The sequence below is a fragment of the Acinonyx jubatus genome, chromosome A2, assembly GCF_027475565.1.
Source record: "Acinonyx jubatus isolate Ajub_Pintada_27869175 chromosome A2, VMU_Ajub_asm_v1.0, whole genome shotgun sequence".
Classification (NCBI taxonomy): Eukaryota; Metazoa; Chordata; class Mammalia; order Carnivora; family Felidae; genus Acinonyx; species Acinonyx jubatus.
In genome coordinates this window covers 44,429,251-44,448,584 of record NC_069383.1, presented here as the reverse complement: position 1 = coordinate 44,448,584, position 19,334 = coordinate 44,429,251, and the positions used below count along the sequence as shown (strand labels likewise).

The window sequence follows — 19,334 nt, the reverse complement described above, 5'->3', positions numbered from 1 at the left end:
ATTGTTATTACCTAGAATCCAATAAAAGATAGCTTTTGCAGATTATTACCACATGTGTGTAGGAGTTGCTTTCATAGTTAGGTTATTTTAGATACCAGAGTAATTTGTTTCATATTTTAAGCATTGAAATGCTTCTTCAAATTCAGTATTCCTGTGACTCTAGCATGATATGTAATAGAAATAGCACAAAGTAAAATACCTCAGCAAGTAATTGAAATAACGAATTCTACGGGCAACCCATTGAATGAAATGATATTTGCAGGGACATTTTGTGAGTGCAGTATCTCTGAGGAGCTTCCCAAAAAGAGAGTCCTTAAACCACATAATTCAAAAGAACAAAAACACAAAGCAGTTTGATTGAATGACAAGCAACATGTTAGTGACCACAATATAGTATACTTTTTAACTTTCAACTAGTAACATATTTGCTTATAAAGTATCACTTAGCTGTGTACATGCAGTAAAAAAATTAGGATTTCTTCTTGGGGTCTGTATTTATTGGATTTTAAGTGATGGCAAAATTCTGAATTCATTTGAACCCTAAGGTCGTTTACAATCAGTAGTAATAGTAGTAGCAGGAATAATTAGTAATTATAAAGAAGGCCATTCTCATTTCCCACTTTGAAGGGCATGTGCCTTGTGTGGATTGTTACTATTAATGGGTTATCATACCATCTAGAATGAAAATAATTTTTTTAATTAGCATGAAATGTTTTTTAAAAATGGCTGTCCAGTATTGGACTACAGTTTTTGCATTATCTCTTGCATTTCTTGTTGTGTCTCTGGTAATTCCTCAGTTGTAGAAGCTAATAGACATTAAGGAATATTTTGCTTTTATAACTTAAAGATGTTGCTAACTTGGGCTAAGTTCCAGTAGATTTAGATGATTTGTTTATTTTTAATGTGAGTGCAAAGAAGTAAGTCTTGTAGACCTACATAAAAGGAGACAGATTTGTGCTATAATGAAACCATTCATGGAAGCTATTCAAATTATATTATTTTTTGTTGCAGTATTGTCACTTTACTTTACTTTTGAGGTTGAATTATTAACATTAGCCTAAACACTTTGGAAGGGTAACAAATACTTAGAGACTGAAGAACATCCTACTAAAGAATGGATGGGCTAACTAAGAATTTAAGGAGGAAATTAAAAAGTATATAGAAGCCATATACCCAAAACCTCTGGGACGCAGCAAAGGCCATCATAAGAGGAAAGTATATAGCAATCCAGGCCTTCCTAAAGAAGGAAGAAAGATCTCAGGTACACAACCTAACCATATGCCTTAAAGAGCTGGAAAAAGAACAGCAAATAACACCTCAAACCAGCAGAAGACAGGAAGTAAGAAAGATTAGAGCAGAAATTAATGCTATCAAAACCAAAAAACCAGAACAGATCAATGAAACCAGAAGCTGGTTCTTTGAAAGAATTAACAAAATTGATAAACCACTACCCAGTTTGATCAAAAAGAAAAAGGAAAGGACCCAAATATATAAAATCAAGAATGAAAGAGGAGAGATGACAACCAACCACAGCAGAAATAAAAACAATAATAAGAGAATATTATGAGCAATTATATGCCAATAAAATGGGCAATCTGGAAGAAATGGACAAATTCCTAGATACATATACACCACCCAAACTGAAACAGGAAGAAATAGAAAGTTTGAACAGATCCATAACCAGTAAGGAAATCAAATTAGTAATCAAAAATCTGCCAAAAAACAAGAGTCCAGGGCCAGATGGCTTTCCAGGGGAAGTCTACCAAACATTTAAGGAAGAGTAAACACCTATTCTCTTGAAGCTGTTCCAGAAAAATGGAAGGAAAACTTCCAAATTCTTTCTATGAAGGCAGCATTACCTTGATTCCAAAACCAGACAGAGACCCCACTAAAAAGGAGAACTACAGACCAATTTCCCTGATGAACATGGATGCAAAAATCCTCAACAAGATATTAGTCAACAGGATCCAACAATACATTAAAAAATTATTCACCACGACCAAGTGGGATTTATACCTGGCACTCAGGGCTCGTTCAATACCTGCAAAACAATCAGTGTAATTCATCACATCAATAAAAGAAAGGACAAGAACCATATGATCCTCTCAAGAGATGCAGAGAAAGCATTTGACAAAAGACAACATCCTTTCTTGATAAAAACCCTCAAGAAAGTAGGGATAGAAGGAGCATACCTCGAGATCATAAAAGCCGTATGTGGAACACCCAACACTAATATCATCCTCAATGGGGAAAAACTGAGAGCTTACCCCCTGCGATCAGGAACAAGAAAAGGATGTCCACTCTCGCCACTGTTATTCAGGATACTATTGGAAGTCTTAGCCTCTGCAGGTAGACAACACAAAGTAATAAAAGGCATCCAAATCAGCCAGGCAGAGGTAAAACTTTCACTCTTTGCAGCTGACATGATACTCTATTTGGAAAACCCAAAAGATTCCACCAAAAAAACTGCTAGAACTGATTCATGAATTCAGCAAAGTTGCAGGATATAAAATCAATGCACAGAAATCAGTTGCATTCCCACACACCAACAATGAAGCAACAGAAAGAGAAATCAAAGAATAGATCCCATTTCAATTGCACCAAAAACCATAAAATACCTGGGAATAAATCTAACCAAAGAGGTGAAAAATCTATACGCTGAAAACTATAGAAAGCTTATGAAAGAAATTGAAGAAGACACAGAAAAATGGAAAAAGATTCCATGCTCCTGGATAGGAAGAACAAATATTGTTAAAATGTCGATACTACCCGAAGCAATCTACGTATTCAATACAATCCCTATCTAAATAACACCAGCATTCTTCACAGAGCTAGAACAAATAATCCTAAAATTTGTTTGGAACCAGAAAAGATCCTGAATAGCCAAAGCAATCTTGAAAAAGAAAACCAAAGCAGGAGGCATCACAATCCCGGATGTCAAGCTATACTACAAAGCTGTAATCATCAACACAGTATGGTACTGGCACAAGAACAGACAGTAGAGAACAGAATAGATCAATGGAACAGAATAGAGAACCCAGAAATGGACCCACAAACCTATAGCCATCTAATCTTTGAACAAAGCAGGGAAGACTATCCAATGGAATAAAGACAGTCTCTTCAGCAAGTGGTGCTGGGAAAACTGGACAGTGACATGCAGAAGAATCAATCTGGACCACTTTCTTACACCATACACAAAAATAAACTCAAACTGGATGAAAGACCTAAATGTAAGATAGGAAGCCATCAAAATCCTCTTGGAGAAAGCAGGAAAAAACCTCTTTGATCTGGGCTGTAGCAACTTCTTACTCAACATGTCTCCAGAGGCAAGGGAAACAAAAGCAAAAATCAACTACTGGGACCTCATCAAAATAAAAAGCTTCTGCACAGTGAAGGAAACAATCAGCAAAATAAAAGGCAACCGACAGAATGGGAGAAGATGTTTGCAAACGACATATCAGAGAAAGGGTTAGTATCCAAAATCTATGAAGAACTTATCAAACTAAACACCCAAAAAACAAATAACCCAGTGAAGAAATGGGCAAAAGACATGGATGGACACTTCTCCAAAGAAGACATCCATATGGCCAACTGACACATGAAAAAATGCCCAACATCACCATCATCAGGGAAATACAAATCAAAACCACAATGAGATACCACCTCACACCTGTCAAAATGGCTAACCTTAAGAACTCAGGCAACAACAGATGTTAGCGAGGATGTGGAGAAAGAGGATCTCTTTTGCATTGTTGGTGGGAATACAAGCTGGGGCAGCCATTCTGGAAAACAGTATGGAGGTTCCTCAAAAAACTAAAAATAGAACTACCCTATGACCCAGCAGTTGCACTACTAGGCATTTTTCCAAGGGATGCAGGTGTGCTGTTTTGAAGGGACACATGCACCCCAATGTTTATAGCAGCACTATCAACAATAGCCAAAGTATGGAGAGAGCCCAAATGTCCATTGATGGATGAATGGATAAAGAAGATGTGGTATATATACACAATAGAGTATTACTCGGCAATCAAAAAGAATGAAATGTTGCCATTTGCAACTATGTGGATGGAACTGGAGGGTATTATGCTAAGCGAAATTAGTCAGAGAAAGACAAATATCATATGACTTTACTCATATGAGGAGTTTAAGAGACAAAACAGATGAACATAAGGGAAGGGAAACAAAAATAATATAAAAACAGGGAGGGGGACAAAACATAAGACACTCATAATTATGGAGAACAAACAGAGGGTTACTGGAGGGGTTGTGGGAGGGGGGATGGCCTAAATGGGTAAGGGGCATTAAGGAATCTACTCCTGAAATCATTGTTCCACTATATTCTGACTAATTTGGATGTGAATTTAAAAAATAAAATAAAAAAGATTAGCCTAAACATTTATGCAGGAGTAGGTGAGAAAATAGACATCAGTGAGTTTCTGAAATTCTTTGTCTTAAGTGGTTTTTTGCTAAAGAATTATCATGGTTAATGTGTCCATCCAGTCATTAGATATGGTCTAGCCCAAGTCATTGCCAAAGACCTATGTCAAGGAGTTTACTACCTGTGTTTCTTCCCCCCCCCCCATGAGTTTTGTGGTCTTGTGTTCCAGTCTTTCATACTTTTTTGAGTTAATTTTTGTGTATGATGGAAGATAGTGGTTGTGGTTTTTCATGTAGCTCTACAGTTTTTCTAGCACTATTTATAGAAGAGACTGTCCTTCCACAATGTACATTCTTGGCTCCTTTGTTGTAAGTTAATTGACCTTGTATGTGTGAGTTAATTCTGGACTCTACTGTGTTCCATTGATCTATGTGTTTGTTTTTATGCCAGTACTGTACTATTTTAATTTCTATAGCTTTGTAATATAGTTTGGAATCAGGCAGCATGATGCTTCCAGTTTTGTTCTTCTTTCAGAAGATTGCTTTGGCTGTACAGGTTTTTTTCTGGTTTCATATAAATTTCAGAGTTATTTGTTCCATTTCTTTGAAAGATGCCATTGGAATATTGATAGGGATTTCATTGAATCTGTAGATTGCTTTTGATATTATGGACATTTTAACAATATTGATTCTTCCAATCCATGAGCACAGACTATCTTTCTATTTATTTGTGTCTTTGATTTTTTTTCATTAATGTCTTGCAGTTTTCATATACAGATCTTTCATCTCCTTGGTTAAATGTATTACTAGGTATTTATGCTTTTTGATGCAATTATCAATGGGATTGTTAATTTGTAAATTTCTTAATTTTCTTACTTTTTATAGTTTATTAGTGTGTAGAGATACAACAGACGTTTGTGTGTTGATTTTGTATCCTGTAGTATTCTTGTATTGAATTTGTTTATTGTCTTTTGATGGAGTCTTCAGAGTTTTCTATATATAATATCATGTCTTCAGTGAATAGTGAAAGTTTTATTTCTTCCTTTTCCATTCAGATGCCTTTTATTTCTTTCATGCCTAGGACTTCCGACACTCTGTTAAATAAAAGTGGCAATAATGGGTCTCCTTTTCATGTTCCTGACACTAGAGGAAAGGTTTTCAGCTTTTCATTGAGTATGGTATTAGCTGGAGGCTTGTGATATATGACGTGTATTATGTTGAGGCACATTCCCTCTATATCCTCTTTGTTGAGAATTTTTATCATAAATGGATATTGAATTTTGTCAAATGCTTTTTCTGGTGCATTTGGTGACTTTTAATATAGAGCCATGAAGCAGAGAAAGAATTATGGTCATTATTTGGGACATGGTGGTGAGGTTAATTGTAGAAATATTGAAAGAGATGGAAAACTTAGAAAAAGAATCAGTTTTATGAGAAAGAAAAGTTTAGTTTCAGCATGTTGAATTAAGATGACTGAGGTATATAGTTGGAAATAAATGTATGCAAAGGTCCTTTTTAAGCTGGAAAGACTCATACACGTCAGTTAATATAATTCAAGTAGAAATATTCAGAAGCATCTGGCTACATGGTTTTTTAGATTACGGCTAGGAATAAGGCTGGCAATTGTTAGCATGGTTGTAATAGCTAATAGAATTTTGAATTCTCAGAGTTCACAGTGAGTGGGAAGAACAAAGGTATATGAATAGTGTTTAGGGAATCTCTTAATTAGGAGGCAAGAAGAAGACTCTTGAAGAAACCCAAACAGTGGTTAGAAAAGTAAGGGAAGTCCAGTGGCAGTAGAGCCAAAGGAGTGGAGTGGATCATGATAAAGATCTGTGTGTCTACAAGACTGTTCTTCCACATGTCTGTGGGGGCTGGGGGGGGGGTCACCTGAGTATTGAGGAGGTGCCTCAAAATGCAGCCTTGCTATCTATTTCACCTCCCCATTTACCCCACAAAATGCAACCCTTCTTCTGTTGTATATCTAGTCTTCATAGATGGATTTACACCCAGCTTTCCCAGGCTAAAACTTAGAAATCTTCTTTGACTTCTCTCATTCTTTTTCTACACTTAATTAATTGTCTTGTTCGATTATACATTCTGTCCCTGTCATATTTCTTTTGTCCATTGTCATTATACCGTTTCTACGAATTCCAAACCCTACTACATAGATAGGTTTTTTTTTAAATGGTTGTTTTAAACCATATTTGTTGGAAATAATGTTAATGATATCATTTCTGTTGTGTTAGAAGTAAAACCATGGTCATCATGCACATAATAGTTCACTTATTCTGGGCAAGAGAATGCATAAAGATACATCGAGATAAGATGACAGTATAACTTATCATCCAAACTGGGATATTCTGAGAATAAACATGGGTGCTATTAATAATTTGAAAGGACTTAAAATATTGAAAAAAAGGGGTGCCTGGGTGGCTTAGTTAAGCATCCAACTTTGGCTCAGGTTATGATTTTACGGTTTGTGGTTCGAGTCCCATGTCGGCTCAACAGCTGACAGCTCAGAACTGGGAGTCTCGTTCAGATTCTGTGTCTCCCTCTCTCTCTGCCCCTGTTCTGTTTATGCCCTATCTCTTTCTCTCAAAAATGAATAAACATTAGGTTGGCTATATGTCTCGGTTAAGTGTCTGACTTTGTCTCAAGTCATGATCTCCCGGTTTGCAAGTTCGGTTTGTGAATTTGAGCCCTGCATCGGGCTCAGTGCTGGCAGTTTGGAGCCTGGAGCCTGCTTTAGATCCTGTGTCTCCCTCTCTCTCTCTGCCCCTCCCCTGCTCTCTCTCTCTCTCTCTGTCTCTCTCTCTCTCTCAAAAATGAATAAATGTTAAAAAAATTTTTTTAAAATGAATAAACATTAAAAAATTAATTTACCAGGACAACAGGTATAAACAGAGACTGTCTTGTACAAAACCAGGATGTATAATCACCTACCTCAGTGGTTGTCAACCGGGAGAGATTTTGTCTTCCAAAGGACATTTTTAGTTGTCATAGTGAAGGAAGAAGAGGGGTGCCTGGGTAGCTCAGTCAGTTAAGCATCTGACTTCAGGTCAGGTCATGATCTTAGGGTTTGTAGGTTTGGGCCCCTAGTTCAGCCCTGTGCTGACAGCTAGAGCCTGCTTTGGATTCTGCATCTCCCTCTCTTTGCTCCTCCCCTGCTCATGCTCTGTCTCTCTCTTTCAAAAATAAATAAACACTAATTTTTTTTTAAAGTGGGGAAAGGAGAGTTATTACTGGTATTTAGTAGGTGCAGTCCAGGGAAGCTGCTAAACATCCTGCAATGCATGGGATAGCCCCCACAACAGAATTATTTGGCTTGTCTTCATTTAATTAATTCAGTGGGTGTTTGTTTAGCTTCCCTCCCTCTCTTTGCCACTTACTGTGCTAGGTTCTGGGGATGCATTTATGAGCAAAGCAATCATGGTCACTGAATTCATGGAACTTGTAGTTGGGGAGACCAAGATTAAATTTATAATTACAGAAATAAATATATTATTTTAACAGCAAAAAACTCTATGAAGGAATAGATAGTGCTTGGTACTTTTGGAGCATATAACAAGAGGCCTGACCTAGAATATGAGGTCAGGGGAAAATTTTCTGACATTTGGGTTGAAATCTGGAGAATGAGTAGGCTTGAACTGGACAAAGATACTTCATAAGGAGAGGGTAGGAAGCATGTACCAGGCACCAAAAGGGCATGGAGAATGACAATCCCGAAGAAATGGAATAAGGCCTGTGTGGTGGAAGGCTGGGGTGTGTGTGTGTGTGTGTGTGTGTGTGTGTGTGGTTGGAATGGGGGATGGGAGAGTGGATGGGGGAAGGAGCTGACTAGAGAGGCCAGTGAAGTGAGCTGGGGTCAGATCTTAGCTTTGTTTATAGGATTTGAATTTTAATTGGGAAGCAAGGCATAGGAGGTTTCTAAGCCAAGGAATGTAGTGATCAGATTTGCATTTTATTTTCCATTTATTTAGTAAAAAAAATTTTATGTTTACTTATTTTTGAGAGAGAGAGAGGGAGAGGGAGAGCACGCATGCGAGCAAGCATGAGTCAGGGAGGGGCAGAGAGAGAGGGAGACACAGGATCTAAAGCAGGTTCCAGGCTCTGAGCTGTCGGCACAGAGCTGGAAGTGGGATTCAAACCCACAAACCGTGAGATCATGAGCTGAGCCAAAGTCAGACGCTTAACCAACTGAGACACCCAGGTGTCCCTATTTTATTTATGTGAGAAGCGAAGGGGCAGAGAGAGGGAGATGGAGAATCCCAAGCTGACTCTTTGCTGTCAGTGCAGAGCCTGATTTGGTGCTTGAACTCAGGAACCAAACTGGAACCTTGACATCTTGACCTGAGCCAAAACCAAGAGTTGGATGCTTAATCAAAGGCCCTAGATTTGTATTTTACTGGAGATTCCATTTCGAAAATGCCCTCTAATTGTGTTACTGCCTTACTAAGAGACAGTGCTCACAGCATTCAGGAACTATCCTGGTCTGGCCCATTTGCATTTGTAGTCTTCCCTTTGCTCTGCACAAGTTTCCTTACACACATACCCTGCTAACTGCATGAGCTATTAGAAAGCTGGTATATTTTTCTCCTCAAAAAACAAAAACCAAGTATTTGTATTTTAACATTTTAGTGGCTTAAAAACAGTGATCATTATTCCCGCGCCCCCCCCCCCCCAAATGACATTCTTCTGTTCAATAGAATGCTAACTTAAATAGTAAGAAATATACTTTCCCCCATGGGGCATATTAAAGCTATTTTAATTTTGAAAGAAGAGTAATGTGGCCTAGAAACATTTGCATTTTTTCTGAATTAACTCATAGGCAAAAAGTTTCTTGCCATGCTTTACCTATACTGCACTTGCGATGACATGATTGTGTACCTCTAAACCTCTGCTAATGCTGCTTCTCTACCCAAAATACCTTTATTCTGTCCATCCCTTTTTGTTTGAAAAAAATTTTTTTTAATGTTTATTCACTTTTGAGAGAGAGACAAGTGGGCAAGGGACAGAGAGAGAGAGGGAGACACAGAATCTTAAGTAGGCTCCAGACTCTGAGCTGTCAGCACAGAGCCTGATGCGGGTCTCAAACACATGAGCAGTGAGATCTTGACCCAAACCGAAGTCAGACACTCAGCCAACTGAGTGACCCAGGCACCCTTGTCCATGTCTTTTTGTTTAAATTCTGTTTGTTTTTCAAATTCTCCATGAAGCCTTTTAGCTTCACAAGATTAACTTAGTATTTGGTGTTCAGTCACTGGACATGAGCCACACCTCTGTAAACTTTTATGATGCATAATACAGTGTTACTTTAAAAATATTATTTTTGACATAGTATCAATAGCTGCACAATGAATGCCTATTGAGTGAGTGAATGGGAGGGACACGATCAGTTCTGTCAGAAATCACATGGAAATTGAGGGAGACTGAGAAAATTTGTTGTTTTTCCTCTGCTGGAATCTTTCAGTGGCTTTCCATTACTTGTGAGGTAAGACTTAGAATTCTGTGTAAGACATTCAAAGCTACCTTTAATTTTTATCATCATTTTTCTTTCTTTCTTCTTCTTCGTCTTTTTTTTTTTTTTTTTTTTTTTTGGTAAACACTTGATTTCTTTTTTTAAGTTTTATTTATTTATTTATTTTTTTGAGACAGAGCAAGCGAGTGAGTGCAGGGTAGGGGCAGAGGGAGAGGGAGAGAGAGAATCCCAAGCTGACCCAGCACTCTGAGCATAGAGCCTGACCTGGGGCTTGATTCCACAAACCATGAGATCCTGAGCTGAGCCAAAATCAAGAGTCAGTGGCTTAACAAACTGAGCCACCCAGGTGCCCCTATCTACTACTTTCCTATCTGAATTCTTTTAGGGAGAAATAGACTTTCTGGCTGATAGAAACAGGGGCATTTTTATACTTATGCTCATGCTATTCCACTTTTCTGGAATGACCTCCCTGGTCTTAACACCTGTGAAGATCATGCCCTTCCTTTTAGGTCCAATTGGAGTCTTAACTTTACTTGCATTCTTTTTCCCCATAGCAATTGTCGTCTTTGAACACACTCTTCCTTCCTTCCTTCCTTCCTTCCTTCCTTCCTTCCTTCCTTCCTTCCTTCCTTCCTTCCTTCCTTCCTTCCTTCCTTTTGTTCATTGTATTTCTCTTTACTAGAATGTGAGCTCCTAGAAGATAGGGATTTTTGTGTGACTTCTTCACTGATTGTCACTCTGAGAACTGTGCCTGGCATAACTTTGATACCAAATAGATACACATTTTTTTTTTAATTAAAAAAAAATTTTTTTTTTTAATTTTAGAGAGACAACATGAGTGGGGAAGAGGGGCTGAGGAGAGAGAGAGAATCCCAAGCAGGCTTCATGCTCAGTGTGGAGACTGACGTGGGCTCCATCCCATGACCCTGGGATCATGTTTCCATGAGCTGAAATCAAGAGCCGGCCACTCAATCAACTGAGACACCCAGACACCCCATGATACTCAATAGATATTGAATGAGTGATTCTAGTCTTACTAAAACACTTTTCCTGAATGTCTGGTATTTTGTGCTGTGTGTATGTCTCTTTCATCGAGAGCATTTGGCTGTAATGCTCTGCTCCTTTTCTTATCCAGTTCCTGCTTGTGTTATTTCCTCTAGGAAACATTTTCTATCTGATTTGATGTTTCTCATTTGTTTCTTTTTTGTTTTTAAATTTGTAAAAGTTTATTTATTTATTTAGAGAGAGCAAGTGGGGGAGGGGCAGAGAGAGAGGGAGAAGGAGAGAGGATCCCAAACAGACTCCTTGCTGTCAGCAGAGAGCCCAATGTGGGTCTCAAACCCAAGAATCCTGAGACCATGACCTAAGCCAATGTCAGACGGTTAACCGATTGAGCCACCCAGGTGCCCCTCGGTTGTTTCTATTGGCTCCCTTGCTTACATCCATTATCCATCAGAGTGTGCCTTGTACATTCTTGCTTGATTTACGTGTCTGTATTGCCCGCTGTACTCTAAGGTCTTTGAGGGGAGTGACCAGTGTAAACTGCTTATCTTTAACATTTAGAATGGTGCTTGAATATAGTAGGTGCTAAATAAATACATATTTTTTTCAGTAATGAAAAAAGTTAGAGTTGAGTCAAATCCTTATAAATATAATTTGCTTCCCCAGTGCAAAATAGGCATTTCTAAGGAGTTACGTCTTTTTTTTTTTTCTGCTTAGCAATTTACTTGTTTAGTCTGTGAACATAATTAGATTCAGTATGTAGTCTTGTGTTGACTTTCTAGTAAGTCTAATAAGAATTTGAAAGAAGTTTTGAAAGAACAGGCTAATCTCTTGAGTTCTTGATGCTTTGAAATTACTACAGGAGATATTTTGTTCTGTCTCCCCAGTGAAACCTCTGTAATTTCTGCAATTTGCTGTGACAACTTATTTTTGCAGAGTTTTTGCTACTTTGATATCTTTGGAAGCTGGCCTTCGCTCCCACATTTTACTTGTTCGTCTCTTAGACACTCTAATTACCATGTCTCTCCCATTAAATAATTGAGCTCTTGATTATCATGAGGCTAATTATAGATAGCAATAACTGAAAACCATTTACATAAACCCCAAATTGCCCCTTAGAAATTGTTTTAAATTTTTCATTCTTGGGAAGTCAACATGGAATGGTGGGTAAAAAAAATACCTCATTGTGAGTTGGGAAATTTATATTCTACATTTGATTCTTCTGGGACCTAAATTTTCATATGCAGTATGAGCTAAGTATATCAAAGTATATTGGTATGAATCTTTGCCTTAGGGGCATCTGGCTGGCTTACTTGGTAGAGCATGTGACTCTTGATCTCTAGGTTATGAGTTTGAGCCCCATGTTGGGTGTAGACGTTACTTAAAAATAAAATCTTTAAAAACAAAAAACAAACAAACAAAAACAACTGGCAGGTATGAAGCTTTGCCTGAGAGACAATCATGCAGGAAAGGACAAACAAGGCATAATTATTTTTAAAAACTGAAAAATTAACTCCTCAGCACATATGTGCTAAAAATACACAGGTGGTTTGTTTAGTGCCTGACTTAATTCCTGTAAGGGCTTAATACACTGGAAAATCATGGCATAGAATCATGTCTTTTTTCATGTGTCAAGGAAGGACTCCAATATCTAGTTTTACTTATGGAAAAATTTGTTGTGTTAAACTTGTTGTTTAGAAAACTTTCTTCTTTTCCATGGGAGAGAATATGTTTGCATACTAGCTTTCTTGGCGTGTCCACACGGAGGGCTCAGTGTCAGGTGGCAGCTACCACCTGCATACTGTATCTTCCCAGTACTTTTGGCATTGCTTTATTATTTGATAATTAGAAGGAATATGGAAGGGATATTAGAAAACCATAATAAAATTGGAAATAAAAAGTTGGATATATTCTATTATTTGACAGAGAGGGAGAGAGACAGAGACATAGAATCTGAAACAGGCTCCAGGCTCTGAGCTGTGGGTACAGAGCCAGACATGAGGCTTGACCTCAGACGGTGAGATCATGACCTGAGCCGGAGTCAGACGCGTAACCGAATGAGCCACCCAGGCGCCCCTCAAGAGTTTCTTTTCGTAACTGACTGAGCCACCCAGGCGTCCTCAGCTTGTTCGTTTCTAAAAAAAAAAAAAGCTGAGGGATTTTATAGGTCGTTTTGGTGAGAATCAACCTTTCTGTTTTTAAGCTATATTAAGTCTTTTAAGATATATCTTTTTAAAGCATATTTTTGCTCAAAATGCCTTCACTTGTTCCACATTCAGGCTTTGTGTTCTTTCTCATATGTAGTCTGAACTTTTCTCCTCTTGTGTTGTTATTCCCTCATGTCCTTCATACTCGATATTCTTTATACCTACTCTCTAAGTTTAATAGGTTCAAATATTACAAGTGTTTATGTTATAATGTCATAAATTACAAATTAGCTGCAAGAAGCAGTTACATGACATTTTGTATAGAATTGGCCTCTTTTCCTTTTATATTTTCCTTATTTTATTTTATTATTATTATTATTATTATTTTTTTTTTTTTTTTGAGAGAGAGGTGCTTGTGTGTGTGCATGTGTACAAACGGGGAAGAGGCAGAGGGGAGGAAGAGAAAGAAGATCCCAAGCAGTCTCCACACCCAGCACAGAGCCGGACTTGGGGCTTGATCTCACAATCTGAGCTGAGATTAAGTCAGATGCTTAACTGATTAAGCCACCCAGGCATCCCTATTTTTCATATTTGATTCTTTAACACTTAGGTATTATGCTTAGAAAAATAATGAAATGAACCCCCTTCTGTAGTTTCTGTATTTGAAACACAATTCTGTTAAATACATTTAGCATTTTATATGTGCTGAATGCATAGTCTACTCTAAAAAAAATCATTTGTATGAAGCATCATTTACTATCTATTGTGGGCCACTATGTGATAGTGCATTGCTTCTGATTTGAACTGAGAAAGCCTGCAGCTTTCTGCTCCTCTGCTTCTCTGCTTATTATCTCCAGGTAACCATGGTCTATTATTTTCTCTTCTCTGGGTTTCATTCTCTTTTTTTTTTTTTTTGGTAAAGTAGAGGCAGTGTTTTTTCCTCATAAGATTATTGAGGGGATTAACTGAAATGATGTGGTCATACCTCCTAAATATGTTTTGATCTATCCCCTTCTCTCCATTTCCATCATTTTTCCGTGGGCCACCACTTTCCTCACCTAGACTTAATATATTAACTCCACTCAGAGTGGTTTCTCCACATTGCAGCCAGAAGAGATCTTTGTCAAAGATGAATCACTCCTCACTCCTATACTTAAAAACCTTTTGTGATTTGCCATTGCTTGAGGATAAAATGCACAATTTTTAACAAAGTTTACAAGAGACTCTATGATTTAACTCTGTGTAATTTCTTGGCCCCATCTTTACCTAATCTTCCTCTGAACTTTCTTTGTTCCAGCCACTGTGGACTTCTTTATTTCACTGAATGTTTAATACATCTCCTTGTCTTGGAAATATGTAAGCTTGAGGGAGGGACAGGTTTGAGTTGGAGGGGAGGAGTCAAAATCAGGAACTCAGTTGTAGCCATGTTCAACTTCAGCTGTTGTCTGGCCTTCCAAGTGGAGATGTCACGTAGGCTGCTGGATGTATACAGCTAGACTTAGAGACAGTTCTGTCTGGAGATGTAAATATGGGAGCTGACACAAAAAGGATATTTAAAGTAGTAAGACTGAGTGAGTTCACCAAAGCCAGAGTCTGCCCTTTTTGGTTTGTTTTTTTCCATGTCCCAGGATCTACTTGTAGGTCAGGATTCAGCTTCTGTGCCTTCTACCTTTGTTTTGCTTCCACATGCATATTAACAGCACTATCTTCCAACTGTGCCATAGCACCTGCAATGTTATATCGCAGTTGACCAAATCGATCTCTCTCCATATATCTATATATAGATATCTATATATAGATATATAGCTATTTAATGGCTTCGCAACTTTCCATTATATATACACTATGCTTTAAAAAATATTTCCTCTTTTTCCTACCATTTGGGTTGTTTCTAAATTTCCTTAATAACTGTGGAAGTCGATTACTGTGTAAAAGGCAGTGAACATTTTTAAGGCTTTTGATTTTCTAAAATGAACACTAACAGCATATTTAACAAATTTACATTTACATTGGGAGTATATGAGAGTTTTTATCTTCGTGTACCTTTTGTAATAGCAGGACTGATTATTAAACACAATGTTTTCTAGTTTAAGGTATTCAATAATCAAATACAGCTTTTTAAAAATAATTTTAAAAATATGTATTTCTTTAATTTTGAAATTTTTTCATCTATTGACTTATTTTTGTTAAAAAATTTTTTTTTACTTTTTTATTAAAAAAGATTTAATGTTCATTTATTTTTGAGAGAGAGAGCATGGGGAGGGGGGCGTGGGGATTGCAGAGAGAGGGAGACCCAGAATCTGAAGCACGCTCCAGGCTCTGAGCTGTCAGCACAGAGTCCACTGTGGGGCTGGAACCCACGAACTGCAAGATCATGACCTGAGCTGAAGCTGGACACTTAAGGGACCGCGCCACCCAGGCACCCCTGACTTATTTTTAATTATGAATTGTACATTTCCTTTTACCTTTTCATTTTGGAACATAATCTCATTTTCATTGATTTGTAAGATTTTTTTTGTGAGTTCTTTAGATATTAGATGAAACATATAAGATGGTTTTTATAGGTCAAAAACGAATATTCACAATGTCATATGTTTCAACTTAAATTATGTAGTTTTCATTGGTTGCCAATGATTTCCCAGTTTGTTTGTCTTTTGTTCTTTTTTACTATATTTTTTAAAGCATATAACACGTTTAAAATTTTTTTTGTTGTTTGATTTAGTGATCCTTTCCTTTGTAGTTTTCCTCCATTGCTTTCTTGCAGTAAAAGGTCTTTCCATCCCAAGGGCAGATAAATATTTTTGTAGTGTCATATTTTAAAATTTAACTTTTAAAATCCATCTGGAATTTTGGTCAAATGTATTGTTAAGGCAGGGATCTGTTTACTGAGTGATGAAACAATTACTTTCAGATTCCTGAGTAAACTCTGTTGTTTATTTTCATGCCCCATTGCTAAATACACAAAATTATTATGTGTCCTAGGAATATAACATCTTTGACCTTGGTTCTTCATAAAATACATTATTTTGGTGCCTTGGGTTAGCTGATGTGCTTCAAGGACCAGTAATGTGGGGACCTTAGTTTTGGCGATGTTAACTGTTAAGATATAAGTAGTAGTGTACTCATTACTTGATTTACTTGATGACTTCCTCCAGCATAATATTCCATCATCCACAGAACCTTACATATTAACTCAAATGGATAATATTGTTAAACAAAATGTTCTTTAAGTAGAGAGATTGTTAAAAAATCTTGATTGTGTTTTTCTTTTTTCTCTTTATACTTAAATTTGGCTTAGTTTTAGGAATGATACATATATTTTAAAATTTGTTCTTTGATTTAAGATACCAAGTGATGACATTACTTATTTCTTAAGTAGTGCTATAGGCCAGAGTCAAAGTGCCTGTTCCATCATAGGTGTTTTAGACAGAAATTCCACTCATTTATTTTAGAATTTTTAGAGCTTATTCTAGTTCCTGTGGAATAAACTGTGCAGTGTTAAATGAATTCATCTGAAGTCTAAATTTCTGTTATTTTATCTAAATTATATGTGGTGAGTCAGATGCGGTTGAAGAAAAAATAAATTGCTTTAAATTTTATAATTTATTGTTAAGACATTCTGGTGACCTTTGTTAAATTCTTCCCATGAGGGAAAGACCAAGCCTGGCTCCTCCCTTTTATATTCGGGCAGGTTGAGTGGTAGTAATATATGTATTTTTTAGAGTCTGAAGAAAGAAATGTATGCACTACTATTCAAACTCTTTTTCTATCTGGACTCAGAAACTTAATAGGTTTAGATGCATTTTTAGATAAATCTCTTGTGTCAAAATTGTTGATACTTGCTGTGTAAAACAATGGAACCAAATTGATTCAATAATAAGCTATTCAACTTAAAGACCAAATAAATTTGGATACTGAGGGATACTTGTATTGGGTCATACTAGGTTTCATATATTATGGACCACTCAAAGGGTGAAGATAAAATGGAAATACTCTTTTGTATTAAGAAAACTGATGATCTCATTCTCTGAGAAGCCAGCCAAAGATCTTGTCTTTAGTGTTCTAGAGTTTCCTGAAGACTCATTGAGTTTCCAGACCTCAGTGGGGTTGGAGAATGGGGAATAGACCACAGTCATAACTCAGAAGGGACAGAGGGTTGCCCTGTTGAAATGGGCTCCTCAAAACTGGAAGGTAGGATTTCTGTGGCCACTAGGTGGCTTCAGCTGCCTGCAAAGAAAGTACAGCTCAGAGGTACTATGGGGTTGCTTTTCACACTATATTTTGGGAAAATAATTTTATGTTGGGAGTGCTTATTTTCTGAGCTAGATTGACAGAACCAGTTCATAAGACTTAAAGATATTTGAGGATCATATAGTCTCACTTTCTCATTTTAGAGATAACATTTAGGAAGACTTCTCTAAGTTGACTCTGCTATATAGGGGCAGAGCCAGAATTAGAACCGTAACCCTAAGGTCCCTGACTCTTTGTCTAATATTTTAGCTGTTGAGTCTGTGATACCAGTTTATTTTTTGTTTCTCTGAAGTCATACCAGAGGACTATGTGGCACTGACCATGCCTAAATTAAATCCTGGAGAAAGTATATATATAGGAATGTTGTATCTAGAGGGGAGGTAGATGGGGAGGTGGGTAAAATAGGTGATGGGGATTAAGGAGTGCACTTGCTTAGATGAGTGCTAGGTATTGTATGGAAGTGTTGAATCGCTATAGTATACACCTGAAAGTAATATTACACTGTATATTAACTTACTGGAATTTAAACAAAAACTTAAAAAAAATGTTAGTTCTAAGCAGAAATAACCTAAAGAAATAGAGGTAAAATTGAGGCACTTTTTGACTTCTGTGTCAAATATAAGAACTGGATATACATACATAGTATTTAAACTTTTCAAAAAAAATAATAAAAAGAATGTTGTGTTGAAGACAGGTGGTAAAGTGGATGCTGGTGACTTTATAGGAAAGACAATATCTACTTTAAACCAAGTTAAGCCTTTAGAGTAATGAGCTGACCCCTTGCCATGATCCAAAATTTAGGAGTTTTAAGATTTCATACTTATTCTGAATAAGGCTTAGACTTGTATAAGTCATCCTTTTTTTTTTTCAGATGAATTTGCAACATTTTTTCAAGTTATTTTTCTCTCAAATTTTCTGTTAATTTTGATTAATATTTAATCTTTAGAACAGGGTTAGAAATCTTTTTTTAAAATTAATTTATTGTTTTAATTATTTTTAACGTTTATATACTTTTGAGACAGAGAGAGACAGAGCATGAATGAGGGATGGTCAAAGAGAGAGGGAGACACAGAATCTGAAACAGGCTCCAGGCTCTGAGCTGTCAGCACAGAGCCCGACGCGGGGCTCAAACTCACATACTGTGAGATCATGACCTGAGCTGAAGTCGGTCGCTTAACCGACGGAGCCACCCAGGTGCCCCAGAAATCTTTTTTTTTTTTTTTTTAAATCAAAGACCATTAGAAAACAAAAGAAAATCAGACAAATTCCTTATGTATCACCTCAAAATGACTTATGACAATGTTGACTTCTTTTTTCTTCTGAGTAGGCTAGGGAAGAAGCAAATTGTGTTCATTTCAATGAAATTCTTTTAATAGCAAGTTCAGGAAAACTTAGAACTTTTAAAAATAGTATCCTAGCTTTATGTATAATTTATATATTTGGGCTAGTTTCTAGAGTAAAAAAGAAGGGCCCCTGGGTGGCTTAGTCTGTTGGGTGACTGACTCCTGGTTTTGGCTCAGATCATGATCTCATGGGTTCGTGAGGTAGAGCTCCTGTGCTGTCAGCATAGAGCCTGCTTGGGAATCTCTCCCCCCACCTCCCCCCACAAACCCTCTCTGTCTCTTTCTCCTCTCTCTCTCTCTCTCTCTCTCTCAAACTAAATATTTAAAGTAAAATAAAATAAGTGGTGTCATACATTAAAAAAAAAAAAGAAAAAAGAGATAAGGGAGCCTAATGAAGAAGGAAGAGTAAAAGAATGAGGAGGAACAGAGATAACCAGGATTTGAAGAGTGGTGGAGAAAGAGCCATGAAATGAGAAAATGGGATACTTCTCCCTCAGAGTCGAGAGCAAGAATGACTGTGGCTGCTTGAGTAGCAGTCGTGTAAAGGAAGCTATGGTGGGGTCCCTGGGCAAAGCACAAACACAGGTCCCCAAGGTATAGAGAAGGAAAAGGAAAAGATCAGGGAGTGCATTTCTCTTCAAGGTCTTGGAGGCCTTACTTCATTAGCATTTTTCACCATTTCCCGGATTGTCTTGTCTTTCTTTGCTCCTGTGCCTCAGCCATGGTCTTCAC

General features: G+C 37.2%; 1 protein-coding gene across 6 annotated transcripts in view; it reads left to right on the top strand.

Moving 5' to 3' along the window:
- BBS9 (Bardet-Biedl syndrome 9) overlaps window positions 1-19,334 on the top strand; it is a 439,643-nt gene that overhangs the window by 157,043 nt on the left and 263,266 nt on the right. The window lies entirely within an intron of this gene.